General features: G+C 31.8%; 1 protein-coding gene and 1 pseudogene across 3 annotated transcripts in view; one reads left to right on the top strand and one right to left on the bottom strand.

The window, feature by feature from the left end:
* Window positions 1-13047, bottom strand: part of LOC124354552 (NADPH:adrenodoxin oxidoreductase, mitochondrial) — a 54217-nt gene extending 41170 nt beyond the window's left edge. The window contains exon 1 of one of the 3 annotated variants that reach the window (XM_046805097.1): window positions 12516-13047. The gene's annotated coding sequence lies outside the window, so the exon portion shown is untranslated. The remainder of the gene's footprint in view (window positions 1-12515) is intronic. The other 2 variants (XM_046805099.1, XM_046805098.1) reach the window with 2 other exon arrangements.
* Window positions 13048-13330: 283 nt separating this feature from the next.
* Window positions 13331-15815, top strand: LOC124355760 (annotated as a pseudogene).
* Window positions 15816-17853: the final 2038 nt, after the last annotated feature.

The following is a 17853-nucleotide window of genomic DNA, read 5'->3' as shown; positions in this document are numbered from 1 at the left end:
TGTTAATAAGTCCTAACCTTTCCATATCCAAAAAAACTTCTTGTTGTTCAAGTAATCCAGTATATAAAAGCCTTTCAATATTACATCACAATGTTCAACACCTTCCATCTCGTCTGGATCTTCTTGACATTTTTCTCACTGAATCAAAACCGGACATAATTGCACTAAGCGAGCATAAGATGATAAAAGAAGAAATAGACTTGCTAAAAATTTCAAATTATGTAACAGCTTCTTATTTTTCAAGAAACCTAGGACGGGGTGGAGGTGTCATAATTTTGACTCATACAAATGTAAACTTTAAAGCTGTAGAAATCCCTTATTTTCAATCAATATTAGTAGAAAAAGAATTTGAATGTTGCTTGACAGAAATCATAAATAGTGGGTTTTCTTTTGTATTAGGATGTATTTACAGATCCCCAAATGGTTCAAACTTAAACATCTTTTTTGAAAATTTAGAAATTTTACTAGACATTTTATGTAAAAAATTTGAAAAAATTGTTCTTGCTGGAGATTTTAATGTGGATGTTTTAGTAAAAAACCACACTTATACTAGATTTGTAAATGTTTTATCTGGTTATGGTATGAGGTATATGGTAAATTTCCCTACTCGAGTAACAGAACATTCAAAAACAGCAATTGATAACTTCATCACCAATATAGAACCCAATAGTTTAAATGTAATTGGGGCAATCACTCATATTTCTGATCATGATGGCCAAATAATGGAATTGTTAAATTTAGAATCAAAAAATATTACTCTAGTTAGAAAACAAGTAAGAAAATTTGATAAAAGTAACATAGACATATTTCACAAACAATTAAGCTTAGAACATTGGTTAGATGTCTCTCAATCTACCATTCCCCTCAAATATGATAGTTTTTACAATATATTTAAGTATTACTTTGATGTTAATTTTCCAAAATTATATATTACACAAAAGTTAGATAGTAGAAATAAATGGATTAATGAGGAGTTAAAACTAAAGCAAACTGAAATAACTTATTTGGAGTCTCAATTTAGAATATGTAAAGATAACAAATTAAAATTATTAATCAAAAGTAAAAAGCAAGATCTACGAAATAATGTAATTAGTAATAAACAGTTATACTTTGAGGAAAAAATTATGAATTCAAAAAATAAGATTAAAACTACATGGAACTTAGTAAATTTAGAAACTGGAAAACTGTCAAAAACCTACACAAACACTAAATTATTTCATCTGGGTCACTACATAACTGATCCATCTGTTATATGTGAAACATTTAATGAATTCTTTGTGAATGCAGTTAAAGATCTAGTAATCCCAAACATTGAGCACTCGGCAAAAGCTACTTTATTAAATGTTAGTCAAGTCAACACAAAATTTCAATTCAAAATGGTAACAGAAAATGAAATTGCAAAAATAATAACATCCTTCGATAATAAGTACTCTTCAGGATACGATGACATTCCTATTACAATTATAAAGGCAGCTTTGCCTTTTATTTGTATTCCGTTAACTCATGTAATCAATCATTCCCTAATCTCAGGTATATTTCCAGATAAATTTAAAATAGCCCGAGTTATACCTATATTTAAAAAGGGTAATTTAGAGGATGTGAAATGCTATAGACCAGTATCGGTACTTCCAGTATTCTCAAAAATTTTAGAAAAAGTAGGGGTCAATCCATTTCAAATCACCCAATAAAAATAAAATTTGTTGCTCAACATTTTTAATTTACCTAATTTTTTTATTATGAGTTCCCTATGGGTAGACAATCACAAAAACACTATTTGAAAAAATTTTACAAGCCATAGTTTTTTCCTGGCGGCCATTTTTCAAATGGTGGTTTTGCAGATTTTAGTAAAATACGCGGTTCGCGAAAAGTTTAATTGCCAAGCTAGTTTTAAAGATATCGGAGTAATCTAAAAACCGTGTGTTCAGCATAAAATGAACTTCAATTTGACATTATAATAATGTTTCTTTTGTGCAAGAAAGTCAGTCAAACTTGTTCTGCAAAATCTCGGAAGAAAATCATCAATTGTTACTTTTTAAGACCATAAAAGTTAAGAAGGAAAAGAGACTCACTACTAATATTTTATTTCTTTGTTTGAAACTAATATAACTACCTACTGAAAAAGTTTTAGCCCTGAGAATGCTCTCCTTTTTTTCTAGGGCTTTTCAAAAATGGCCGAAAGCCTAATTATGTCAATTTTCTAGGGTTAATTACCAAAAAGGGACTGAATGAAAATAAATGAAAATTTTACAGAATGTTCTTTATACAAATAGGAATATCTCATAAAAAAAATTATGACTGAGACTTAACTACATTTAGAGATATACAGCATTGCATTTCAGTTAAAAGCGCTACCCTTCTTCTTGCTTGTGCGGTACCAAGTTAGCAAACAAGGGCTTGTTTAAATCATTATGTTAACAATAAACTTATATTTAATGCTCAAAACATTATATTCCTTATTTAAACCTACACTGTCAAAATGTATATGCATTTTAATTTATGTTCTAAAATATAATATTATCAAATACATTTTTATAATATACATGATGTAAAAATATGTGTTAGTACCTGAGGAATATTTTAAAATAGTAACTCATAATCTTACACAGTGAGAACAATAGGTAAGAATCATAATTCTTCAACTTAAATTACCGATACAATTTTTGTACTACAGTTGCATACAGTATCCACATAATATTGTTCTTCTGTGCATTTAGATTTAAAACATTGGTTTCAATTACTTGTTGACTGCAATTTTCATCAGCGAATTAAATAAAGATGATATTCCATTACATAGTTTCTCATTTATGTTATGTGTCCTACCAGACACGGTTGTTAGTTCCAGTGGAGTCACCTTTCGCACTATTTTCTTAGCAGGCACCCAGGCAGTGTCATTTTTGGAAAGCTGGGAAGGCAATTTTTTTTTGTCCAGAAGGGAGAAAGAAAATGTCATTATAGATACAAGCAACATAGTCATTACTCGTAAAAAGATGATTACATTTGTAAAAAGTATCGATGTTTGATGATCATCAAAGTTTGAGCCTGCAGAAGTAACAAAACATCTTATTTGGTTGCCACTTATGGGGATGTATCTGTGATAGCTTCTTGTTCCTTTCACTGGTAAACAGCATTCAAAATCTCTCGGTAAGTTTTGTTTCCATTTGCTTGATTTCGGCTGAAGGAACAATAATATACTGAATTCCAGTATATTTTCTCCACAATATTTGAAACATATGTTGTGGAGTCAGGATATGTTCAGTGTAAGGTCTTTTAAGTGAAGCTCGTGTTACTTCTCGTTTCGTGGTTCCCCCAATACCATCGCAAGAATTCTTCCCGTGTATGATGAGGCGAAAGAAATTCCATTCTGCTTTTAAACCGAAACCATTTTTGTGTAGGCAGACATTAATGAAGTTTTTCTTATTTTTGTACTGGCTGCTTGCTCCATCGCTAAAGTAAATTTACCATTAAAAAATTAGGGTTTATCTTCTTTATTTCACTAATTAGGTGGTGTTGAAATGTGTATACAGTCGTGGTATTGTGATCCAAGATGGTCACTAATTTTTCTGGTTTTAAATAATTTTTATTGTAAATCCTAAGTAGGTTTAAATAAGGAATATAATGTTTTTGAGCATTAAATATAAGTTTATTGTTAACATAATGATTTAAACAAGCCCTTGTTTGCTAACTTGGTTACCGCACAAGCAAGAAGAAGGGTAGCGCTTTTAACTGAAATGCAATGCTGTATATCTCTAAATGTAGTTAAGTCTCAGTCATAATTTTTTTATGAGATATTCCTATTTGTATAAAGAACATTTTGTAAAATTTTCATTTATTTTCATTCAGTCCCTTTTTAGTAATTAACCCTAGAAAATTGACATAATTAGGCTTTCGGCCATTTTTGAAAAGCTCTAGAAAAAAAAGGAGAGCATTCTCAGGGCTAAAACTTTTTCAGTAGGTAGTTATATTAGTTTTCAACAAAGAAATAAATATTAGTAGTGAGTCTCTTTTCCTTCTTAAACTTTTATGGTCTTAAAAAGTAACAATTGATGATTTTCTTCCGAGATTTTGCAGAACAAGTTTGACTGACTTTCTTGCACAAAAGAAACATTATTTATAATGTCAAATTGAAGTTTCATTTTATGCTGAACACACTGGTTTTTGGATTATTCCGATATCTTTAAAAATAGCTTGGCAATTAAAACTTTTCGCGAACCGCGTATTTTACTAAAATCTGCAAAACCGCCATTTGTAAAATGGCCGCCAGGAAAAAACTATGGCTTGTAAAAATTTTTCAAATAGAGTTTTGTGATTGTCTACCCATAGGGAACTCATAATAAAAAAATTAGGCAAATTAAAAATGTTGAGCAACATGACCTGGGTGATTTGAAAACGGATTGACCCGTAGTTATATAGTCAATTTTCTAATTATCTCGAAACTAATGAGCTATTAGATAAACAACAACATGGCTTTAGGTCCAGTAAGTCTACTACAACGGCAGGAGTTGAGTTTATTGAATCAATAATTGAATCTGTTGATAGAGGGCAAAAAATAATTGGCATTTTTCTGGATTTGTCAAGAGCCTTCGATAGTGTTGAACACAGTAAGTTACTGAATGTACTTTATACTCTTGGAGTGAAAAGTACAGAATTGACATAGTTTAAATCATACCTGTCAGAAAGAAAACAATTTGTTGAAATTAATCACTATAAAGAAAATGCAAAAGTTAGATATAAGGAAAAATATGCTTCTCGTCTTTTAACTGTTCACTATGGTGTCCCCCAGGGGTCTATATTGGGCCCATTACTATTCCTATGCTATTTGAAAGGTCTACCTGGAGTAGTATGGGGCAATGATAATAAAGTTTGCCTTTATGCAGATGACACAAACATAATTGTAACTGCGGAAAGTGAAGAGCAAATAGAAATTTCCTCTCACATTGGCTTGTCGTTGGTAAAAGACTTTTTGGACAGTAAAAATCTCCTTTTGAATTCTAGTAAATCTAATTTTATTTCCTTCTCAACAAAGCAAGCTAAGAATAAATTACGGCCCACAGTATTTGTCGAAAATAAGATACTGGACCAAGTACAAGAAACTAAATTTCTAGGATTAGTTATAGATGAAAACTTAACGTGGGATGACCATGTAAATCTTGTTATGCGCAAAACATCAAGTGGCCTTTATGCTCTAAGAAGAATGGCACTATCATGTAACATAGAAACATTAAAATCTATTTACTACGCCTTAATCCACTCCCACATTTCTTATGGTATTTGTATATATGGCACAACAACAAAACGAAATATGGACAGAATCTTAATCCAACAAAAACGGGCCTTAAAGATTATGCTCCATTTGAAACAATCCGACTCTGTTAAACATATATTTTCAGAATTGAAGATTTTTACAGTGTATAGCTTATATATTTTTGAGACAATAAAATTCATACTTTTAAATAATAAAACTACAATAGGGAAAAATGTACATACATATAATACTAGATCACATCGACAAGTTGAACAACATAGATTGTGCTTTTTCGAAAAAAAACTTCTTTTAAAGGAAAAAAATTTTTTGACTGTTTACCGCAAAATATTAAAAAAGAGAAAAATCCGAACAAATTTCTTAAATCATTAAAAAATTTTTTAATAAAATCTGCATTTTACTCAACTGAAGAGCTACTTACTCTAAGAAACCATTGAAATACATTGTGCTTTTCCCCTTTTCGTTTTATTCAAAAGAAAATTGTTAATAACTACTCTAATAGAACAGGTATGAAAGTTGAAACAAGGTGAAAACACTTAATTTTAATATTTTTATTTGTAGGCTCAATGTTTGTATGATTGTTTGTAAAACCTGTATTTAGAACTAATGTTGTTCTGGCCCGAAGAAGGGGAAAACCCCTAAACTAATCTGCACAAACCTAGTTAAGAATGTGTAATTTTGTGTATAAAGAGGTTCTTGTTTTCTGTTTTGTCTCATTTGTTTTTATTGTTCATTGACATTGTAAATGTTTAAATTAAAACCAATTACTCTGTTGACACTATTTCTTGTACGATATGTACATTTTTATGAAATAAAGATGATTGATTGATTGATTGATCCCTTGAGACAATACCCAAATTCAAGCCCAGATCACGTGAGCACTTGGTAAAGTTATCTTTAACTTTTTATATTTACAATACATACATATGTATAGCCTAATAACAAATAGTAGATAAGGACTTTATAGTACACAATAATTGTATTGTATAGTCAAATTTGAATTAACCTGTTTATAACTTTATTAGTTTATCAGTCTATGTTACATTGTAGTGAGCAAGTTAAATTTTTGTATATTAACATGCTACCATGGTAACAGGAAACATGAACGTAATAACTCAACACGTTATTTTGTAATGTGTATTGAAAAACAACACTATATAATGTTTCTAGAGGCCATTACTTAAATATCACACATGGTTTAACTTTGTTTCAATTAATTTGGAACAATAATGTCGAACTGAATTACATTATAGACTTTTAAGATTGTTTTATAGTGAAGCTATAATTTCGTATGTCAAAGAAATATATGCACTTTGGATTATATAAAATAATAATTTTTTTATACTAAGTTTTGGCAGTTACAATTTTTAACAAGATAAACATACATGTCTGACAGCATTTAAATCATTCTCATTGATGATTAGATATTATCGATCACTCGAGTGTTGGACGCTTATTATATTGCAGCCATATGTACATAAAAAGCAATAAAAATGAATGCATATAAATAAATTACCCTTTCAGTGCCAACGTCCCGGTAACCGGAGTTTTAAAATCATGCCTGAATTGCCAACGTCCACTTTAAAAATTGATCAATGTAAATCCCCAGATATCTTACAAACTCAACTACCTCAATACTGGAACAAGAACAACCGTAAATACAATGATGCACGTGGCAAAACAGTTTGAAAACATTTGTAAGATTTTCGGTAAATATTAAAATCAGCGACTACCGCTCCGATCGCCGTAATTTTTTGCATACTAACACAGGTTAACGTAATTTCACTGAAAAAAATAGACTTAACATGATTTAGCCTATTTACAAATATTTACATGAGAAAAGAAATTAGTTATAAAGTTGTCATTTAGGTACTCTTCCTCCACTACTCATTTGTATTTTCATTCAATGGGGACTTTGAAACATTCATAATACTTCACTACACACGCACGCACGCACGTACGTGCGCGCGTACACACACACACTGGAATCCGGTGTACAATGAAATTAATGTAAATAAGTGTGTACAAAATTTTTATACGATATATAATAATTGTTATAATGCTTGTTTTTTGAAAAAACTTAATAGTAAGAGTAGAAAAAGAAGGGAGTGGATTTCAGATCGCCTTATTTGTTTAATAAACAGAAAGAATAAATTGTTTGTTATGTACAATAACAATAGAAGTAATTTGGTTTTAAGGTCAGAGTATAAGACGTATGCAAAAAATGTAACAAAGCAAATTAAAAAGGAAAAGTTAAATTATTTTTCTTCATTAATAGATCAGTGTCAAGGCGATTCAAAAAAGTACTGGAATATTATTAAAAAAATTATTAAAAGAAAGAAAACATCCTTAGACAGTATAACAATTAATGATAGGTTGGTACAGGTGGTAGATAACGAAAGAATTGTTGCTGACGCATTTCATTCATATTTGACAACTATTATTTCATCTCTGAAGCATGACGTTTTTGGATGTGACATGTTTAAAGAGAACAATGATTATATTTTTGAGGACCTGTTTGTTAATTTCGAATGTACATATGATGAATTATTAAAAGCTATTGACCAAATCAAAAATAAGCCTAGTTGTGGCGTTGATGGAATCGGCATTGGTACAATAAAACAAAATGTAAATCTTTTTGCGCCATTCCTCCACAGTATATTTGCCAAGTCTTTGGATCAGGGAATAGTTCCTATAGAGTTTAAAACTGCATCAGTTGTGCCGATTTATAAGACAGGTGATCAATCACTTTTTTCTTCGTACCGCCCTGTATCTGTTATAAGCACTGTGGCGAAGATTTTTGAGAGTATAATTAAAAAGCAGTCACTAAATTATTTCCACAATAGATCTTTGTTCTCCAACAATCAATTTGGGTTTTTGCGGGGTAGAGGTACGGATTTAGCCATAGAAAAGCACGTCAATAGTATAGTGGCATCTACAGACAAAAGTATGTATACATTAGCTGTTTATCTATAGAATAGAATAGAATAGAATAGAATATATTTATTTTTCGAAAGTAATTACAATCCATCACAACTAAAATAATCTGGTGCAAAATTATCAAAAAAGATGGTAATAATATTAATTCACATATAGTCTTAAATTAATGACTGCAATTAAACTATAAAATATCACAAATTATCATAATTAAAAGAATAAAAATACTATATATAAGTTTAAATGCAACACACATATTCTAGTATATATCCAATATATATTTACTTTCAAAAAACATAGGGCCTCTAAGGCAAAGCCTGTGTAGAGGTTCCTTCTCCAAGATTAAACAATTTGCGCTACAAAGATTTTTATATTTTATTTAACTACATAAAGTCCCACTATATAAATGCAATTGTGGCAATATAACTTCAACAAACCTAGCCGCTTAGAATAATGTTTGTTTCTTTACGATATAGATTCAAACAAATTATCTGGACTTCCCGAGAGCATTTGATGTATTAGACATTTTAATATATAAATTTAGAAAACATGGCATTGGGGGTGCAGCACTGGCATGGTTGGATTCATTTTGCAGGGGTAGAAGGCAGGTTGTGAAAATAAATTAATGTTATAGTGATGTGTTGGAGCTACGGTACGGAACAGCTCAAGGAGGGGTATTAGGACCAATTATTTTTTTGATTTACATTAATGATCTTTTGAATATTGACCTTCACTCATCTGTGTTTGCCTATGTGGATGACACAGCACTTGTATGCTCTGCCTATAATAGGCAATCACTGCAATATAAAATAAACAGTGATCTAGAAAAAATATCTCAATGGCTAATTAGCAATAAATTATTGATAAATACCAGTAAATCAAAGTGTATAATGTTTTTTGACTACTGTGAGACTAAAGAAAATCTGGTAAATCTTAAGATCAGCGACTACCGCTCCGATCGCCGTAATTTTTTGCATACTAACACAGGTTAACGTAATTTAAACTAAAAAAATAGTCCCGATTGTCGCCGAGGCCGTTTATTCCACCCCCCAAAAAAATGGAAAAAAATGAAATTAAACAAATTTTAAATAAAAACAATTAAAATTGTAAACAATTTTTTGGGGGTACAACGCAGCCACTGCCCCGAGGAAAGCGTGTGAACCCTTTCTTCTGGGATGTAACTGGTTTTAAACAAGTACTCTCCCGCGAGGTAGCCGACGAAGTGCTTGTTCTTGCGACCGTATTTGGGGACTTCTGGTCGACGTCACGCCACTTCCGTTCAATTGTGTTGGTACAAGCGGATGTTAAGTGGTCAACAAAGACCTTTGAGTGATTCACAGTCAGGTGATTAAACTGATACTGTGAATTCCTTGTCCATGTGGGTTTGTTTGTTGACGTCTGGCGGTCAATCGAAGCCATCCTATAGGTTACGTGATCCGTCCGGCCAATCAGAAATTTCCTGTTTGTCACGTGACTACTGTCAACTCATCAAAACGACCGTGGTCGGCCATTGTTTTTAGTTTGATAGTCGAAAATCTTGTTATTTATGTGTTTTGTATTGCCAACATTGTACTGCCGAAAAACGGGTTGTTATATGTTAGCGACAATCAGGACTATTTTTTTCAGTGAAATTACGTTAACCTGTGTTAGTATGCAAAAAATTACGGTGATCGGAGGGGTAGTCGCTGATCTTAATATTTACCATAATTATCATTATGGTTATTACTCATAAAAACAGTAGTAAAATCAGTCAAAAAAACATTTGCTAATCAATATATGTATTTTAGTTCCTTCTCCTAAAAAGTGAGCGGTGTTAAAAAATGCTATTATAATTTTATAAAAATTAGTGGATATGTTTAAAATATAGTGTTCTGTGTTTGAGTATATTTAGTGTTATACACATTTTTGTACAAAACTAAACTTATAGTACAAATTCGCCAATAAATAACAAAGTTATAATATTTTATAATAACCGTATGCAAATTGCTAAAAATAGCACAGAACTTTTGGATAACACTTGCAAAAATAACTTTGGCATTATTGAGTAACATTCCAAAAAAATGAGTGGTTAAGATTCTAAAATTACAATTTGTTTAGTCCAAAGTTTTGCAAAATTTAAAAATTTAATTTTTGTTTGTATTATATTTTTATTTGGTTGAACTCTACACAAACACCTAAAAAGTGTTCGACACTGAGAGAGGTGACCTGTCATAAATGCTAGGCACTGTCAGTGCCATCCCCTCAAAAGTGCTAGGGGGACAGATAGGCGGACCCGGTTTTTATATCACATATTACTACTATCATCGATACTTTTTATATAGAATACCAGAACTATCAATCAAAATCAACATATACAAAATACTAATATTAAAATACTACTATTAAATTCACAAGTTCCAAATTAACGGAAATCGTTTAAACAATTACATAATGTAATAAATAATTTTCAAAACCATAACCATTAATCAAACAAAACATTAAGACAGGTAAGATGAAAAATGTAATTTAAATAGTAAAGAAAACTTAACAAACATCTTGAAACTGAGAAAGACATAGTAAATGATCTCTTAATGTTATTTTGCATAGTTTTCTAAATATATAACTATAATTTTTTATTCAAAATAAGTTTCTTATAAAACAAATATAAAAATGTGTATACAGTTTGCGCAGATGATTTTAATTGTTGTTCAAATTAATTACTAATGGTTGAATATATTGATGTGTATAATGATTAAATATTGTTTGATAATTTCGATATAAAAAACTGGGTACGCTTATCCTTATTGTACTCTACCCTTGCTTGGTACCAAGGATTAACTATCATATCATTTTTTCTTTCTCCCTATCAAATATTATGCTTACATTTTGAAAATTTTGTATGTTGGCACAAATGATTAAATTTAAATATTTAAATGAATTAATCAGTTTTAATTGATTAAACTACTGGGTATAATTATGCAATATCAACGTATAAACCGAGTCACCTTATCTTATCGTACAACCGGTACTCGGGTTCTTTACATTTGTAAATGATGTTATTGTAATTGAATTGACTGTGAGTATTTAGGAAACTTTTGACAGTGAAATATTGTCAAATAAAATGTACCTGATAACATAACATCAAAACCATAATATACCCTGAGATTTAAATATTCGGATAGATTTTAATAAACAGCCTTCACTCGTTATGTGATTGTTATTATCAAACTATTCTATATATGATCCAAATTCGATATTACATATTAATCGTACAAAACAATAATTACAATACATTAACGATAATAATACATTAAAATTAGTAATAAAATAATTTAACACAAACATTACAAAATAATAAATCAAACTATAGCCTAGACCAACACATCAGAAATATGCTACAATATTTATAAACTGAGCGAATAGCAATGAGCAATTGCTTTTGTGAAGGTAGTAAACAAACCTCATTTTCAAATTCTCAACAAATTAGTTACTTCTTGCTGTTAATTGTTCAAAAGACAAATGGGGAGACTTTAATAAGCGGCCTACACTCGTTATTCAATTACTATTATCGAACAATTCGATATATTATCCAACTTCGATATGTACAAAATCGTACACAATAAGAGTTATAATAAATAACCGTAACAAGAAGAATCTCGTACATAACAATTTTTAAAACATAAATTTTACAATACCATTACAAAACTAACTATGGTCCAGACTTAGATAAAAAGAAACCTTACAATATTTATAACTTGCCCAGCTTGATATCAATAAGTAACCGCTTTTGTGAAATGGAGGAAAGAATTCTCCCCATGGGTTACCAAAATCCAAACTCACATGTTGAAGCCACTTAAAGAAATCTCGTCACTTGTGAGGAATATCTTACATAGGCTATTTTCCTCATATTCATCGCCAATTACTACAACTATACTAATAAGTTGAAATCATACGCTAAGTTAAATAAACTGTAATATTGAATTATCCTATGGAACCATTCGATAATAGCAATCGAATAACGAGTGTAGGCCACTTATTACAGTCTACCCAGACAAATGTCTGTAACTAATAAACAGGAATCATATGTTGGTTAAATAAATTGTAATATCATATTCATTCCGATGAAAACAGAAAACAATCAAATCGTTATAAAAACAATCAAACAATTTGATAAAACAACAGAATAAAGAGTGTAGAATAAAAAATTATAGGCCGCTTATTAAAGTCTACTCAAATATTCTTCCTTATGATGTAAACATTAGATATATCAAAAGACACACATTCTTATCTTTGAATGAGTGAGAATAGTAGTTCATGAAATAAAATGAGAATAACTAACCTAAAAATAACTGTGACAGAGAAGTGCCATATCGTGAAGTTAGTTAGGTGTGGCAATTTTGTTTCGGTTTTCATAAAATTTTTAATTAATTGAAAAAAAATCAAGAATGAATTGAAACCCTTTTAGAAAATCGGTTAGAGCTTAGGGCCTGTACCATAACAGACGTTAAAAATTGTACTCACAAATATCATCCAAAACAAAACTTACATATTCTACTGATATCGTATAAAACAAAACATCTACAACTGCAATGTTTTAATCGTTATCTCATTTCTTAGTTTGTTGAACAATATAAGCCAATTCAGGTCTGCATGAAATTCGGATTCTGTGAATTTCTGTAAAATACACAAGTTTTAAAATTATTGATTAGGAAAAAATTATTTCTGATAAACTTATCCAATCCAAAACAAACGGGATTTAAAATTTTACTTTCAAATATGAATTCATAGAAAAAAAGTTCAAACTAAATAATGGATTGAGGTTAGTGACCTATCCTCTTCCTCCTTCCAGAATAATATCCAAAGGTTAAAGAAATTATTTCCACTGCCCTCTGAAAGTTAAGTAACTATTATGATGTTATGGAACTTTAGTCTTTGCTTCTATAATCTGGCAATGTGCGAGCTCTAGAGATCTCTGGGATTGTAGCAAACGACTTTTCTTGAAACAATCAGAAAAGTATTTTACTGATTGTATAGTTACAGTTGGCAACGTAGACGACAGCAGTTAGCTTTCAGAAGTGAAAATGTCAAAATTGACAGTGCAATCGGTAGTGATTGTGATTTTGTGTTGTCGTGTTTTACATATCACAGTGAAATATGCCGCCAAAAACGCCTGCAATTGGAATCAACCTAGGTACAGTTCGAGGACTTCATCTGAGCGCGTGGCCTTGGGTGTGTGATAATTGGCGGTAGGGGTGGCGGGGTAACGTTATGCACTGCGTCCTGAAAACATTTCCTATGACTCAGCGACGACAGCTTCCTTTCTCTGACTCGTACTGACGCAATAAATTCAATTCAATCGCTAAAACATCAGCGTGTTTTCTTACGGTGCCGAGTGTGGTGGTTGCTGGAGCTTTGTTTTAACTGATGAGTCAAAGTCAAAAGTTCAAAAGTAGAATAATTCCCGAAATCATGGGTAATGTTTATAAATGTATGAAGGAAGAGACAAACCATCAAACCGTTAATATTCCGTTGTCGAAGGCGGAACTGCTCTAGCAACTAGTGTATCAGAACGAGTTGTGACTCTAATAAAAGGTGAGCTTAAAAATGGATGGTTAGTAATTAATTCAAGGCAAGTTTCACTACACAAAAAAGCCAACGAAGTAAAACAGTTACTTATTTAGATGACTCGATAAGTGTGAAGTGAGAAGACTAGTGTACATTTTCACATTGTAAATCATCGGATATAGACTGCAAAACTATTGAGGGAGGCGCTAAGGAAAATAATAAACTTTCAGGGCTGTGAGAAAAGTTTGAGGTGGTTTTTTAAAGAACCTGAGGTTTATTTGGCGATGGACAACAATCAAGAGGAAATTATTAATTGAAACCCCAGAAATCCGAGAGAAGAAGGTAATATATTTCAGAGCATTAAGACACCACAGGGAGCAAGGACGCCCATTAGCTTATTTAGATGAGTCTTTAGTGCCATCGTGTCATGTATACTTGGTCTGATAGCTCAACTAGAGAGTTACTCGTTCAGATTTACAAGGGCGAGATTGATAATTATTTATGCGGGTTCGTGCTTACTGCTTTTACCTGTTGGAAGTAAGCAACCAAGTGGGGACTACCACGACAACGTGAATGGGGAAATATTTGTGAAGTGGATGAAGGAAAAAGGTGTTGCCAAATATATAACAAAATTCACTACGAATCGTTGATAACGAGCCATTCTACTAGAAACATTGATAAGGCTCCTACTTCAAAATGTATGAAGAAAGAAAGGTATGAAGACGTGGCTTTCAAAATACGGAATGCCATTTAGCAACGATATGTTTTCACCTGAACTGTACAAACTTGTGCAGCTATATAAACCAAGACATGCCCGCGGTACGTCATGGATGAAACTGTTCAGCTTGAGGGTCACGACATCTTACGACTTCCACCCTACCACACAGACCTCAATCCCATTAAGTTAACTTGTGTCGAAGTAAAAGGTTATGTAGCTAAAAGGAATTAATTATACCTATGTCTGAAGCTAAAACTCTGAGAAGACAAGTACCAAGTATAGGCGCAGAAGAGTGGTCAGTAAAGTGCATGCACTTGGGGAAAATCGAAAAGGACTTTGCAGCCGCCAAACCCCACATTGACAATATTATAGAATCCGTTATTGAATCAGGTGGAGATGATTCGGATACAGACAGCAGTGGCAATGGCCCAGAAGAGGAGGACCATTCGTGTAGAATTAAAGAACTCCAATGAAAAACAATAATTGTTATTATAAAATTATATTTATTCTAGTATTTTAATTAACTAAATATTATTGAATTTGCAAAAAATTAAATAATTAGAGAAATTCAAATAATACCAATAACAGGACATAAACTTGTTTTTTTTTTATTAAATTTTTAAAGTCTCGTTCAACGTGTTTTTTTTTTTTTCAAAATAACTTATTTCTCATCGGCAAATGAAATCGTGGATTTAAACTGATGTTAAAAAGATTATTGCACCTTCATCTCAACGGCTAGCACGTAAACGCATCCCGTCACACAGATAGCGTTTATTTCTTGGAAGGGTAGTATTTGGGTTCCGAGCGCGCAACTAAATTCCTCCAACTGTACAATTTACTCTCATGTTGGTGTTTGGCAACAGGGAAAAGTTTAAATCATAGCCAACGACCAAGGCAATAGGACAACTCCGAGCTACGTTGCTCTTAACAGACACCGAGCGTCTCATCGCGATGCAGCGAAGAATCAAGTATAGCTATGAATCCTTAGAACACATTATCTAACGCTAAAATATTGATTGGTAGGAGAATTGACCATCATAAGATTCAAAATGTCATGAAACATTGGCCTTTCAAAGTTGTAAATGATTGTGGAAAACCTAAAATTCAAGTTGGGTTCAAAGGTGAAATCAAGAAGTTTGCTCCAGAAGCAATAAATTAGTTCCATGGTTTTAGTCAAAATGAAAGAGACAGCAGAAACTTATCTTGGTAGTAAGGTGCGAGATGCAGTCATTACACATTACAGTTCCTACATAACTCAACAATAATTCTCAGAGACAGACTACAAAGGATGCTGGGGCTATATCGGGTCTGAATAAACTCTGCTTCATTGACCATCCTGTCAATCTATTCTTTTAATAAACCTTCCCTTGTTGTTTTTTATTTAAATAATTTTGATATTCTGGAGCTTTTGTCTTTGGCTGTAATATTGAGTACTCCATTTGCATCCAAATCAAAGGTGACATAAATTTTTGGAATACCTTGGGATGCTGGAAGAATTACTTCGGGGTTGAATGTTCCAAGGATATTGTTGTCCTTAGTCACTGTTCGGTCTCCCTCAAAAACTTGAATAGTTACACCAGATTGTTTGTCTGAGCATGTAGTAAATGTTTTGAGACTGATTGCAGGGTATTCTCGCATTCCTCTCAATTAGTTTGGACATCATGCCACCCAGAGGCGGATTTGGAGATTTGCCACCCCTGGGTTATCCACAATTTCCCGCCCTCCTCTCAACCCCAACAACCATGTAGGCTTGCCTTAGTACTGCAGCGGGTCGACGCGACGTCGGTGGCAGCGAGGTGGCCACGCTAAGCTTGACTCTGATATTAATAATACTTAGATTTAGGATGTAGGTCATATGAAATTTCAGAAACGAAGACAACATCGTGTATCGAGAACTAAAAATATAAAACTCTCAAAATAACAAATTTATAAATGAATATATAATTAACCTAGAGTACTAATTTTGTCTTTAGAGTACATTAAGGTGGTGAGTTGTTTTGAAAAACTATAGAGATATAATTTAACAAAGTAAGGCTAGAACAGCTTACTGGTCAAGATAGAAATTTATAAAAAAATTTGTTTAAAAAAATTATGGGTTTAAAATTTTAGAGGTGGAATGTATAAACTTAGGCATTTGAATAGTTAATTTACATACATTTTGAGTGAAGGTAAGGAAGCACAGATATCTTAAAACCAACGAGTGTTCTGTTAGTAATAAATAATAATAATAATAGTAAACCCAGGCAATAAATAAAGCAGTCCCTTGATTTGATTGCATTAATTGCAAAAGAACATTTTCACTGTTTTTATTGCATCAATAAGTAAATTTAATGTTGTAGCATGATATGATGAATACTAATTAATTTAATAGTTAATGGGAGAATGCTTTAAATAATTCTTACAAAGAGTAACAAACATAAATTAAGTATTACATATAAAAAATAAGCATCACTAAGTCTGTTGTACACAAAGTCCCTCCTAACACCCAAAGTCAGTACTGTCCTCTACTCTCCACATCTTAAAAAATCAAGATCTCTTTTGCCAGTGGTTATAAATTTCAACATGTATGCATTGTCATACATATATGAATGTTATTATTCTTAATTGTTATGACAAGGTTCATCCAACAGCTTGAAATATCACACATAAAATTAATATAAAGGAAGTACAATTCCGTAGGCATCTTAATTTGATGTCTAATATTGACAATTAAAAATGGTTTTGTCAATTAACATTGTGTAACTTGACAATACACAATGTTTATTTCCTTTTTAAGAGGGGCCTACTCTTTTAAACCTTATTTTGCCTTTCTCATATACCACTAGCCTGTGCAGGATCTTATCAATCAGAATAAGTAAGAGAGTGGATACAGTACAATGGTACTGATAAAAAGTGCATCACAGACAACATTTGAACCTGCACTACTGAATACAAAGCATGTATCCTCAAGAAGTAATCAAATATAATCCTATGCATTCATAACTTCTTCCCTAACCACCCAAATAAGTTCTAATTCTCCAAATAAGTTTGATCCCCTTCTCCCACTCTCCTCTCATGAATCTATTTTAGTATAAAAGAGCAGAAGGAAGGAAGAATATATGAACAGCGCAATTCTTTAAGCAAACACTAATTAAGCTATCCAAATAAAGGCCTTCCCTTTCTGACTTTTTTTTCTTTTTGATATTTCAAATGTATTGTAAATTAGTTGTGCTATTAGCTCTTGAATTACGGTAAGTTATAACATATATTATTGTAAGGGATCAACAACTGCTAGAAAGACTTCATTCTGCCAGACCTCATTTAAAAGTGACAGGAAGAGTTGCATATCGATGGCTTCATTCTAATAACACGTATCTCCAAAACGTCAACATTTCAGGAAAATGAAAAAAACTTC

The sequence above is a fragment of the Homalodisca vitripennis genome, chromosome 2 (assembly GCF_021130785.1).
Source record: "Homalodisca vitripennis isolate AUS2020 chromosome 2, UT_GWSS_2.1, whole genome shotgun sequence".
Classification (NCBI taxonomy): domain Eukaryota; kingdom Metazoa; phylum Arthropoda; class Insecta; order Hemiptera; family Cicadellidae; genus Homalodisca; species Homalodisca vitripennis.
Note: the sequence above shows the minus strand (reverse complement) of the source record. Positions and strands in the feature narration are given on the sequence as shown.